Below are 12,409 nucleotides of genomic sequence, written 5' to 3'. Positions count from 1 at the left end.
CCATCTCTCTATCTTTCAGCAGCCCCCCCTCCCTTTATCAAGCTATGTCTAGCCCATTAGGTATGGAATGGAAGCAGAAGTGCCCACATGTCTCCCTCCCACTTCTCTCCCCCCCCCCTTTAAAAGCATGTTGACCAGCTTCGATGAGACCCCGCATAATCTTATAATTCTGCTCAGATCTGACTTCTGCTAAGCGTCGTTCCACAACCCTTTGGGGTCTTTGTGGAGTGTTCGTCCTCCGGAAGATACTCACCTAGCCCTGCAGGCTTCTGCTGAAGACATGGCCGGGAAGAATGTGCCAGGGTCAAGTCTGTACTGATTTTCATGGTGAATGGATGACATGCATGCATTCAGGTTCACTTCCCAAGGCGCTTAGCGCCTTCCTTCCCTTTCCTACAGATTAACCTCAGATAGCCTGGGCGGCTTCATCCGAGCTCTGTTCTAGGTATTTTCACGATCTTTTATGCTCCCTTAACCAGGCTTTTCCTTTCTCTCTCTCTCATCCCGCACCCCCACCCACCTGCGTAGACCCGAGTTACTTGATTTCGTTACTGCTTTCAATCCCAGGACGTCTACTGGATTGCAACCCATCAGGCAAAGGAGCATTAGTCGATCGCAGACAGGGCAGCTAAATACCTGAGAAATCCCTGCGAGGTTGGATGATCCCTATTCCCCCCTGATCCTGAAAGGTGTTCCTTGGAAGTAAGTGCCATTCACTGAAATGGACTCGTGAGCATCCTTAGAATTTTAGTAGTTTGGGTCCGAATGTTAACGTTTAACCTTAGTGAAAAGCCATTTGCAATACTATTAACCTTGCAAGCCAACCTGCAGAAAGACTTCTTTAAGAAATGACAAAGCTTTGACCACAGTCTTAGGAAAGGGAACACATAGAAAGGAGATACAGAGAAGAGATGAGAGTTGCAAGTCCAATATAGTTACATGGGAATAAGACCAATTGGACTCAGTGGGACTTACTTCTGAGGTAGTGTACCTAAATGGTGGTGCACAAAAAGTATTTCACAGCCATTATCATCATCATCAACAACAGTAACATCGAAAATGAAAAACGAAAGCCTACACTTAAATCAGAGCCAAAGAAAAGAGACAAATCCTGCCTAACAACACAGGAACTACAGGAAGCACGTACCATCCATCCACAGACTGTGCTATTTTGATGGATCTTAATTAGGAGTTGGGGGTTGAAAATCAGAGCTGCCACAGGGCCACAGAAAACTTATTCCAACATTGGTTTAGGAAACCACACAGATTTTAGTCCAGTGGGTGATGATAGTGGTGGTCTGATCTCTTTGAATAGCAGGGAAAAGTTGGAATTCTCAAAGGGGGGGATCATTTAAGTATTTCTTTCCCTTGAAATGTAAACTTATTTTTATATATCGGAGGATAAAAGTTCTAGTATAAATTCTGGAGATCCGCTGGATTTAAATGTCAGGATCGATTTGTTTACTTATTGCTGAATTTATCGTAAATACCCAATAACAAATCTAATCACGATCCTGGGGGGAAAAATATTCTCATTATGTATTTTCTCTACATTTAACCATACGAAGTTGTAAATATCAATATTATCTGGTAATTACTATGTAGTGGAGTGAACTAATTTATTAGCATTAATGTTTATATGCCTTTTACCCCCCCCCTTCCTTGCTTGTTTTCTTTTTTCTTCTCTCTCTCTCTCTCTCTCTCTCTCTTTTTACAAGGGTTACCAATCACAAATCAAACGCTTTGGACATATCCCTTTAATGAACTCTTTATTTTGGATCGCTGGAAGAACTTTTATGGGCCTTCAACGTTTGTGAGCTGAACTTGAAATTATTAATTAATCTCCCTCCTTGTCGCATTTGCCAAGAGAGTCGATGAAAATAAGAGATAAGCGTGTCATCAAAGGACCAGTTACAGATTGCTTGGGTCTGTGTGGGACTATAAAATGGTTTTATTTCTTTTCTTTTGGAGGGGGGAGGTGCAGAAATATGCAACACGGATGCTTGCCAAATTGGCTTTAACGAGAGCCTTTTCCTTTTATTTTCCCTCTGTCCCGAATAAAACCAGGCTACCTGAGAATTGTGTCGAGTCCTCCTTAGCCTTTCCTGGTTCTTGATCTGAAAACATTGTTTGATTCCCTTCTCTTTCCTTTCTCTCAACGACACAAGGGCGAACCTCTGAAGGATCTCCACCCCCCCACCCCCCAGTGATAACAAAGGCGCCACCATTGCACAGACTCGCTCCGCCTCTTCTGCCCTAGCAAAGAACTTTCTTGCACTTGTATGAGGGGCACGGGGGTGTGGAGGGGGGGGGACTTTTCAAGCTCTCATTGAACTCGGCGCGTCTAGCAGAACCGAAAACAGTTCTAGACTGACCTGGGGTTTTATGGCACTTTTGGCAGTCAACTTCAGCTTGTCTCAGAGCAGACACGACAGAGAGCTGATCGACGTTACAGACACCACCTACATGGATCTCTCCCCTCCGCCCCACCCTCTCCGGTTGCTTTCAAGAACTGTGCTGCAGCCTTGGGCACTGGGTACAGGGGGCAGACCTGAAAGCCAGAAGGGTTGTGGTCTGATGGGGCTCTGGATTCCTTTGGGCAGTGAAGAGTCCTGTCTGCTTAATCCTTTCAGACAAAGGGGAAATTAAGATTGGTTATCGGCGGGGGCAGGGGAGAGAGAGGCGGGGGAGAAGAGGAAAGAGGGATAGAGGATGAAGAAAATAGATCCAGTTGTCTCTCCCCCCCCCCCCCCCCCGTCTAGTTTGGCTTATTGGTTATGGGTTTTCGGAGACAGTCGAGATGCTTGGAGAGTTGGGAAAGTTGCATTTTAATGCAAGGAAGAGGTTGGTGGAGGGGGAGAATGAAGTGTATCCTGCCAAACGCTTACATTGGTGGAACCATTAGAGACTTATTGAAAGGACTTCAGGGTGCCGCTCGTCTAGGAAAATTAGCAGGCACCCAGGACACATTTCCCTGCTTTATTTGCCGCTAAGTGAAAGGCAGCTAATGTGCGCCTCCTCGACTCCTGCAAATGGGTCCGCAGTTGCGGTGAGCCGGCCTGCTCCTAAGGTTGCTATTTCTGAGCGCTTCACATGCATGTTTATTATGGTTTGTTCTTGTTTTTGAAATGCTCCTTTAATGCAACCTCTGCGACGTCCTTGATTGAGAGGCGGGGGGGGGGAGTGTGGGGCGAGGAGGAAGGGATGGAGGAGAGGATCGGTCCCAAATGCTGGCAACTTCTCTCTATTTACCTCTTTGAAAGCCACGTCAATAAATGCAGGCATCTAAATTTGGAAAGGAAAAATCGGAGCGATGGCTGGATGCAATGAGGAGGAGAGAGTGGATCTTTGCAATGATGGTCTTGGGTTATTATGGATAACGCTTCAGTACGTGTAAGCAGAGAGCGTACGAGAACTAGAACGTTATCGCCTATATTAAACAGGAAACAACTATTTCTGTTATGGAAGAATATAGAATTTCTCTGTATGGTTGTAAAGAACACAAAGGGAGCCCTTCAAAATATTCCCTTTGGTGTCTGAAGCCCTCGCAGCATAATATTTGACTGTCTATTTGTTTTCTTACCTGTAACCTTGTTTAGCATGATGATGTCTGATAACCTTGTTTAGCATGATGATATCTGAACGCCTGAGTTTAGAATAGTGTAAAGAATATTTGCTTTTTCAAAATAGATATATACTTGGCAACGTGTTTGTGAAACTGAGACCATCACATTGTGTTTTACATGAAATGTGTATGTTGCCATTGGGCCCATGCCATAAAAATCGTTTTAAAAATCATCCAAATGAAGGACAATTTCACAGTCTTACCTCTGTTTAGGTCTGTTGGATTTGTAATGATACTATATGCAGCTGTCTCTTTAATCACTAGATAGGTTGTAGTGAGATCTAAATAGATACAAACACCACTGGAAAAATTCCATACCCTATTATGATGTTGAGGGTGGGTCATGGCTTTCAAATTTCGAAGGCTTTTTCAAAATATGAGAATAATGTATTATTGATGCAACGTGGTTTATAAACTATATTTGAAAATATAATCTTTCCCATTAACCAATCATTCCCCCATTATTTTCTGTTTGATCTTTTCACTATTGTTCTTAAATACATACTGTTTTTAAAATGGGAGATAAATACATAATTCCATAGCAGGATCCAATGAGATTTGAGACAACGCTTATGTCTCTGATTTGGCAGAATCACGAGAATTATTAGATATTGAAATGCATGTTTAAAATAGTAGCATCCTCTGTAGTTCCCTAACAGTTAATATATATTATCAAAATATAGTTTATGGAATAAGATGCTCATTGTCCATGCAATTTAGAGTTAAGGGCAGTGTTTACACTGAAAATGAAAACACAAAAATATATACCTGTGGAATTATGTGTGTGTTCCTTGGTACAACAGTGCTAATATATTTCGATTCTTTTCATGTTTACTTACAGTGCTGTCCTAAACATGTCTACTCAGAAGTAAGTCCTTTTGAATTCAATGAGGCTTATTGTCAGATAAACATGCATAGATTGCAGGCTTAGAAATAAAGTATGGGCCCAATCCTAACGAAATTTACATAAAGTTAAGGGCATTTAATTGCCATTAGTTTCATTTGGAGAAATTTACTTTCCTGTATTGTTATTATGTTTATAAGACACCACTGGTCACTTTAGTTACTCCTCCCAATCGTAAGTGCATTTACTTGGAAGTAAGTCCCATTCCTTCCACCTCAGCATCGGCGTACTGGATAGCTTCCATGCTAGACTGGATGACTGTCAGTCCAGACTAGACATGTCCACTCAGAAGCAAGCGTCATTGAGTTCAATAGTACTTACTCCCAGGTAAGTGTGTATAGGACTGCAGATGAATTACACAGTCGATACTCTATATTAGTATGGCATTGGCATGTGCACACACGTGCACACAATGGAAGCAAGCTCTGTGGAAATATTTTTTTGGCTGTTCAAGTGCTTCTGCAATTGACTATATATGAAGGAATATTTCTTCCCCTGTGCCTTGCATGTACTACCCCCACGCCTCTGCCACCCCCCCCCATAAAAATATGAGAAGTATATACAGTGGTAGTATATACAAGATATCTTCTTTGAATCTAAATATAAATACAGGTACCTTCTAGCAAGACACTAGGGTGTTTATACTAGGGGTGGGCAGATTTCAGGCTTACATGATCTACTTTGTTTTTTTTTTATAAGAACCCCCAAATCCACCAAGTGGAGCCAGATGCAAAAGACATTACTTAAAATTAGAGAATTCTGAGCCTAGGAATTCTTTCTGAGTATCATAAGTGAACTGATCTCACAGTCTTTCCTTATAAAAAAACCACTTCTGGTTATATTCCTCCCCTACCCTTACAACTTTCTTCATTCCAGCAGTATAATTGGAGGGGGGGGGGGAGTTATTTGGTTGTGGCTATTGTTAAACAATTGGGAGTCAGAAATCCTTGCTGATCTACTTCAAATAAATCAGAGATCTACCAGTAGATGTCCATCTACTGTCCACCTTGGTTTAGACCAACTAGCCTTGTTTGGGAAGAAAAAGCAGAGGGTGAGAAAAGTTTTACATGTTACACAAATGGACAAAACCAATAACATTCATACCCACAGAAACTCTGCAGTCCATAATAAGCACCTATTGGTTATTATACTCATGGCAAACCACAGAATCTCAGCACCTTTCACGCAGTTATATTTCAAGTAATTTTAAAATCTCTCTCAAGGGTTGATTTGGATCCCTCTAGCCCTGCTTTTGCAATTTGCTGCTTCAAGAGAGTGAAATTGGGACACCACTCTTGTAAATTTCAAAGAAGTAATCTGCTGTGACATCCTGATGAGAAGTCCAGACATGGATTCTGAACTTGGTGGTTTTTGACTAAAGGCCATGAAGCCTCTGGTCTGCAAAGAAGGCTGTTCCCAGTTTCTAAACAACAAAAACTACCACAGGACAACATTCCAAGTCTGACATATTTAGACATATTGTCAAAGGTGATGCCTTGAACTTGACCTTAGATTTGTTAATCAACAAAATTCATGAAAATAAAACCTTTCAGTGTGATGATCGTGTCCTTTTTTTCTTTTCTTTTTTTTAAATTCAGGGGTGAAAAATCTCTCTCTCTCTCTCTCTCTCTCTCTCTCTCTCTCTCCCCCACATATTAAGACTATATTTCTTGTTCAAGACTTGGTGTCTGATGAAAAAGAGAATATTTTACATGTAATGAGTGTTGACTTGGATTTGCCTTGAAATATAATTTGATAAACAATAATTATTGGGGAATCATGTGATGGCACAATGTAGACAATAAAATACATGCTTTTTAAAAACTGGAGAATTGTACCATTGGTTAATAATATTTTCCAAAGAATTTTAAGTTTTTCTCTCTGAATCACCAGTGGACACTACAAAAGTTTTCATTCTTCCATGTTGCAAACTCATTCTAAAAATCATTCTTGGGAATTGTGAAAGGCACTGAACTGTTAACATTTGTCTGCCATCAAGTTTCTCAGTAGCTTCCTAGTGTAATTTTCACATTGGCGAAGAACTCTGGATTACCAAATTGCATGCTTATGTATCTCTCTGCAATGCTACTCTGCTATATTAGCCACAAATATAAACCACACAGGGGTTAAACTGTAGTATATGGACGTAACATTACAGTATTCTCATTGAGGCTGGTTGATTTAAGGCTGAAATCCTATAGATGCTAACTTGACACTACAGTACAATCCTACACATGTCTACTCAGAAGGAAGTCCCATTGAGTTCAATGGAGCTTCCTTCCAGTTAAGTAGGTGTACAACCTGCATCCTTTAAACTTACTAGAACTGAATTCTGAGTAATTAGGGTTAGGATATGGCTGCTTGTCGGATTAAAAACCTACTTATTAGATATACCCGTGTCTGAGTCTCGCTGCTCATAGAATACTATGCTGATGGGTAGGGGAAGGCATGTAAGAAATATTTTCTTCCTGAAGAACTGTAACATGGATGACATGACTGGGACTATTTTAATTTTCCGTAAGGTCCATATTTGCCTACAGTTTGATAAGTGCTTTGATGTTGAAGTGGAATGATCCGCTACCACTAGCATTCTGCTATGCCACTTGCATCATCTGCTTAAAAAAGGAACTGGAAACCCACCCCCCTAGAATAAACATGTTTAAAATGGGGTGGGGAGAGAGAGAGGGTGCTTTGGGAGGGAAAGAAGAATATCCCTATTGATGGTTTGAGGTTGAATTAGATGTCGGAGAGTCCTTTTCTGCAGTGCCGGGACTAAAAAGCTGGAGGAGCAAAGAACGTATCTGCGGGCCTAGCACATGAAAATTGCCTTTCCTTCAAGAAACCATAGGGGTCCAGCCAGAGGGGGCGGATGAGGGCGGGGGGGGGAGCTACTTGTCTGAGGAGGGGGAGCCTGCCCTCTCTGGCCCCTCCTATGCGCTTCTGCAACATTTATGTCAACGTTGCCTCAATAATCAGAAAAAATAATAGCCAGAATAACCTGGTAAGAACAAAGGGCGCTTGCGCATTGGGGGAAAAGAATAACAGCCTCCCCAATAACTTATATGAGGTTGAATCAGAAGAGTATAATGTGCATGGCCCTCTTTTGCATTATTTGCATTGAGATGGATATGAAAAAAAATAACCAGAATAAACTGGCCAATAAGAATGGGGGATAATAACAGCCCTATAGTGATCTGAAGTTGAATTGGAATGATATACCTTGGATAACACCCCCTTTACATCATTTGCATCATTTGGGTCAGAAAGAAAAATAACAATCAGAATAAGCTGATTAAAATAATTGGAGATGGCCTGCCCTGATTTCTAATATTTTGTCCTATGCCTCATCCTTCTGCCTACCTCCGCTTAGGTGACCACCCCAAAGAGTATTCCCATTTTGTTCATCTGAGGTAGCGTTAGGAAAACTCATACCATGAATCTACAACCCAAAACAAGCCAAGGAGCCATTGACTGGAACCGAAATCTATCCAAAAGCCCAGGGTAAAATAAAGTGCTTTTAAATCAAGTGATAACTCCAGTAGGGTATTTCTAATATTCTAAATAAACAAAAGGGAAGACGATTTAACAGAACTAGGGAAGGGTTCTCGGTTGTTCCTATAAATGCTGTCTCAAAGATAAATAATCGTACTGAAGGATATATTAATGAATTCGTTCATACATTTTGAAGGCTTCTCACATCTTCTCTTACTATTTGAGGGGAAATAGGTGTGTGTGTGTGTGTGTGTGTGTGTAATCCAAATGTCCAGCAAAATTCTAGAAATAGACCTCGAACGATAGCATGACTTACGTTGAAGGAAGCATTCACGTCTGCGTGATATGACACCCGGCCCCAACCCTTAAACACACTTTTACTTGGAAGTAAATCTCAGGAAAATTAACCTTCACTTTCTTCTAACTAGATCTATTTAGGATGTAAGAAGACACTATTTCGTGACTGAAGGTTTTGATGGGGACGGGGGAGGCGGTGGCGGTTGTGGAGAAAAAAGGAGGGTTGTTTTGTTTGGCTTTTCAGAAATATTTAATCGCTAGAGTCTGTAGTATAAGTACACTGGCGTTTCTTCTTTTTTTAAAATGATATATATTTCTTTATCTGATATATTAAGGAGAAGGGCTGCGGGTGGTGAGAAGATAATGGGGGTGAGGAGAGGAGAGACAGAAGTTAATAGAAAGACAGTTTAAACAACACCCCTTTAGAAATCACAGCCCTAAATCCGTTTTCATTCAGCAGCGACAACAGAAATGTCATATTTATATGCACAAGATATTTTCACAGGCGTGGAGGTTGCAAGTATATTCTTACCCCAGACTCCAAGATCCAATCTCCTGGCTTAAAAAATCAAAGAGAAAGTTGACAAGCAGGTTTCAGTTCTCGCCTCTAAAGCTCCAAATCAGCTGGATTTTAAGCGGAGGCGTGGGCGAAAGAATCCCCATATGTTAATCAAGCTCAGTCGAGGTCGGCCCATCTAGAACCCTGCGGGTTTTGAATCACCCGGCGATCAGGAAACAGACCTCCTAAGGTTAATGCTTCTTCTTGCTACGAACTTGAGCCAAAACGTGTCCCAACAACTCACGCTAATGATTACTTCTTCCTCCCAAATCCTTCTGATTAAAGTTCCGATGGAGAGATCAGGCAAAACAAAGTGAGGAAAATAAGACTCAAAGGACAGTGTAATCCCATGTATCCCTCCCCGCCCCCACGTCTCACTAGAGGGAAAGTCCAAATGTGTTTGATTACGGGACACTCTGACGTTCCCTCCCCAATTCACCGTGGGTCACCGTACAGTAATGACCGTGGATTGTGCCTTGTAGGACTTGACCTTTACTACGTAAAAGAGCGCTCTTTCACGCTGCATGAGGGAGGGAGCGAGGGAGGGAGCGAGGGGGCGGAGGAGGAAAAGATGCTCTCTTTGGGGATCTCGAATCGGAAATCAGAGGAAGGAGCGGCAAAGGCCACTGGGTTTTTCTGCACGCCATATTTGGTTTATTTCATCAAGGCAAGTGAGGACCGTTTCCCTTCTTGCAGAGATTATGAATCAAATTTATGCAAAACCAGAAAAAGATGCGGGAAGGACGAATTCTCAGAAAAAGGAAGAAAGAAAGATCGACAATAGATTCGAAACACTTCCAGATCCATTGGTGATGTGACGACGCTCTCTTCCTTCCCAAGCCCCACCTCTATGGGGGTCTGGGGAAGGATCTGGGGGCAAAACACACATTCGCTCCCTCTCTCGGTGTGTGGGTGTGTGTGTGAGGGGAGGGGGTTCGAAAGAGATAGGGACACACATTTTCGACCACCACAGCTCACTGACGTCTCCATTCAAACCTAATGGATTATCCACAGAGTGAGCCGGTGGCAAATGGCTGCCGCAATAACGCAGCTCTCCCACACTACTCGAAACGTCAGTCACCGTGTTTTGGATTTGTTCTGATCCAACACACTTAGGCCTCTTTAACGCATTGCCTTTTTCATATCAAAAACAATAAGCAACTCCGTTTCTGGAGGGAGGCTGCCCAATTAGATATTGAACTAAGTATTTTAGCTAAACCATGACATTTTAGAACACACACACACAATTCATTCACATTAAAATTGTTGCTTATTATATTCCCCCCTTAGACATGGATAATTAAATACGTTTCCTGAAAAAGCATAACATTTATTTATATCCCAATTATTACCATTTGAAGTCCTAAAGCACTCAACGTTTGGAAACGGCAGTATGTTTAAAAGGAGAAATGGGGTAAGATGCAGTTAGACCTGAATTCCGCCTAGGAAATACGCTGCTGTCACATTTTATTTCCCGTTACAAAAAACACCTTTGTTCCTGCCAGGAGTTTTAGAGGAGGAGATAGGCTGAATACGGTTTACCCTCGAACAGAGTGGAATAGGCGGGTGGGGGTTCTCTCGCGTCCTCTGCGATCTTTTAAAAAAATTATTATCCTTTCTGCTTCGTATGATTTCCAAAACGAAGGTTCTAAAACCGACAGGAGTTAGGGGATTACAGATAGCCTTGCAACTGAACGTTGACGCCTCCGACTTGGCAAGGATCGGCAGTGGTTGGGATTAGCCTGATCAGTTAAAATGGCTTAGCCTCTCCCCACCCCCCTCCTTCCCTTGCCGTTAGAATCCCATTTACATGAACACTGATACATATAATGCCATAGTTCTGCCACATTTGCTTCATTCCCTAATTAAGAGTTTACAATCTTAGATGGTTATGAATGTTTCTCTTTAAACAAACAAACAAACAAACGTGAAGGATAGGAGGCACAACCCGGATGCAAAACACAATTGTTTAGAAGCAAGATTTCTTAAATCAATTTGACCTATTAAGGTCTGGCTGTTCGGAATATGTTTGCTTTTTAGAAGTAACGATCTCCAAACTTCTGATCAAATTCCAATTCATTATAGATGCCTATATTTTTCTGAACATTTATTCATTTATTACATTTCTTTACCTTCCAATAATCACAGCTCTCTGGGCGGTTTTTACACTTTCATCCACACACACACACACCTCTTATATATGTTATATAACTTATATATCCAATCTTTCATTAGATTATCATTAGAAAATGAGCTTCTGCCTAGGCTGTTACACTTCAGCTGCCTCACAAGCATATCCATGATATGCTAAGAATTATAATCAGTGACTTTCTTTATTTCTTTAGTGATCTTGTTATATTGGGATGTATACTCTTTGTTATTTCAAAATAAAATACCATTCCATGGGGGAAGAAATAAGGGAAGAGACCGTTAAAATCCGGGTTTTTAAGTGGCCCAAGCAGAAGAGTTCAGATCAGCTCCACTCTATTTTGCCATGCACAAACGCTCTGAGGTGTGCCCTGAAGTCAAGGCGTGCATCTGCCTTGGTGAACGAATGTCATTAGTGATATATGTTCGTATAAAACAGATACTACACATATATTTTAGAACGCAGGCGTCAGATGTGTGTGTGTGTGGGGGGGGAGAAAATGTGATACAACAGCAATTTGTATTTCAAAATATATGTGCCAACCATTTAAGGGAAAATAAATGCAATAAATGATACACGCCTCTCATAGGACATCTATGCATTTCTTTTAGCAAAACAACAGAAGGGTAAGTGTGTGATTAAAACAAATGCAAAATCAAGAAGAAAAATATAGTCCATTATTCAGACACATTTTCTGAAGTGGTCTTGCCTCCCCAATCTTGGTATTATTTATTTGCACATTGTAAGTACATCTGAAATCCTATCCTATCCACACTATTTGGGAGTAAGTCCTATTGAACACAGGGACTTACTTCTGAGTAGACATGGCTACCATTTTGCTGCAAAAGCAAGTTCGTTTAAACAAGCGTGTTTAGGATCGCAGCTCTAATCCAGGAACAAGGTAGAACAAGGTGGGATTTCTACTGGGGTGGAGGAGATGGACCCGATCCATTGAGCCCATAGTAGCAGGTTTTAAGCCCATTTTCTTTCTAAGGCTGAGAACCAAAAATCACTAATTTGGGAGTGATTTCTGCTGCAACCATTTTGGCTTACTCCCAAGTAAACATTTTTAAAGCCATGCTGTAAATCTGAATCAGTCTAACTACCCTGTTTAAATGGGTAGTGTGTGTGCGTTAAAGGAACCATTTCCCCCTTTCCCCGATGTTCCAGAATTCGCTGGAGATTATATATACCAGAATATTTCCTTCTTTAAAAAAATACGCTCATGAAATGTTAAATTGAAGCTCGAATGAAATCTATCCCTGAAATCGGAAGCCTTGTAAGCTATTGTAATCAACCAAGAAACCCCTGTAGAAGAACACTGAATACATGTATGTGAAAGTTAAGTCCAATCGGAATGCAAGAATTTACTCCCTAACAAAT

Source organism: Heloderma suspectum, chromosome 5 (assembly GCF_057233095.1).
Source record: "Heloderma suspectum isolate Gila_16-S chromosome 5, 16-S_ref, whole genome shotgun sequence".
Lineage (NCBI taxonomy): Eukaryota > Metazoa > Chordata > Lepidosauria > Squamata > Helodermatidae > Heloderma > Heloderma suspectum.
This window is presented reverse-complemented; position numbering follows the sequence as displayed.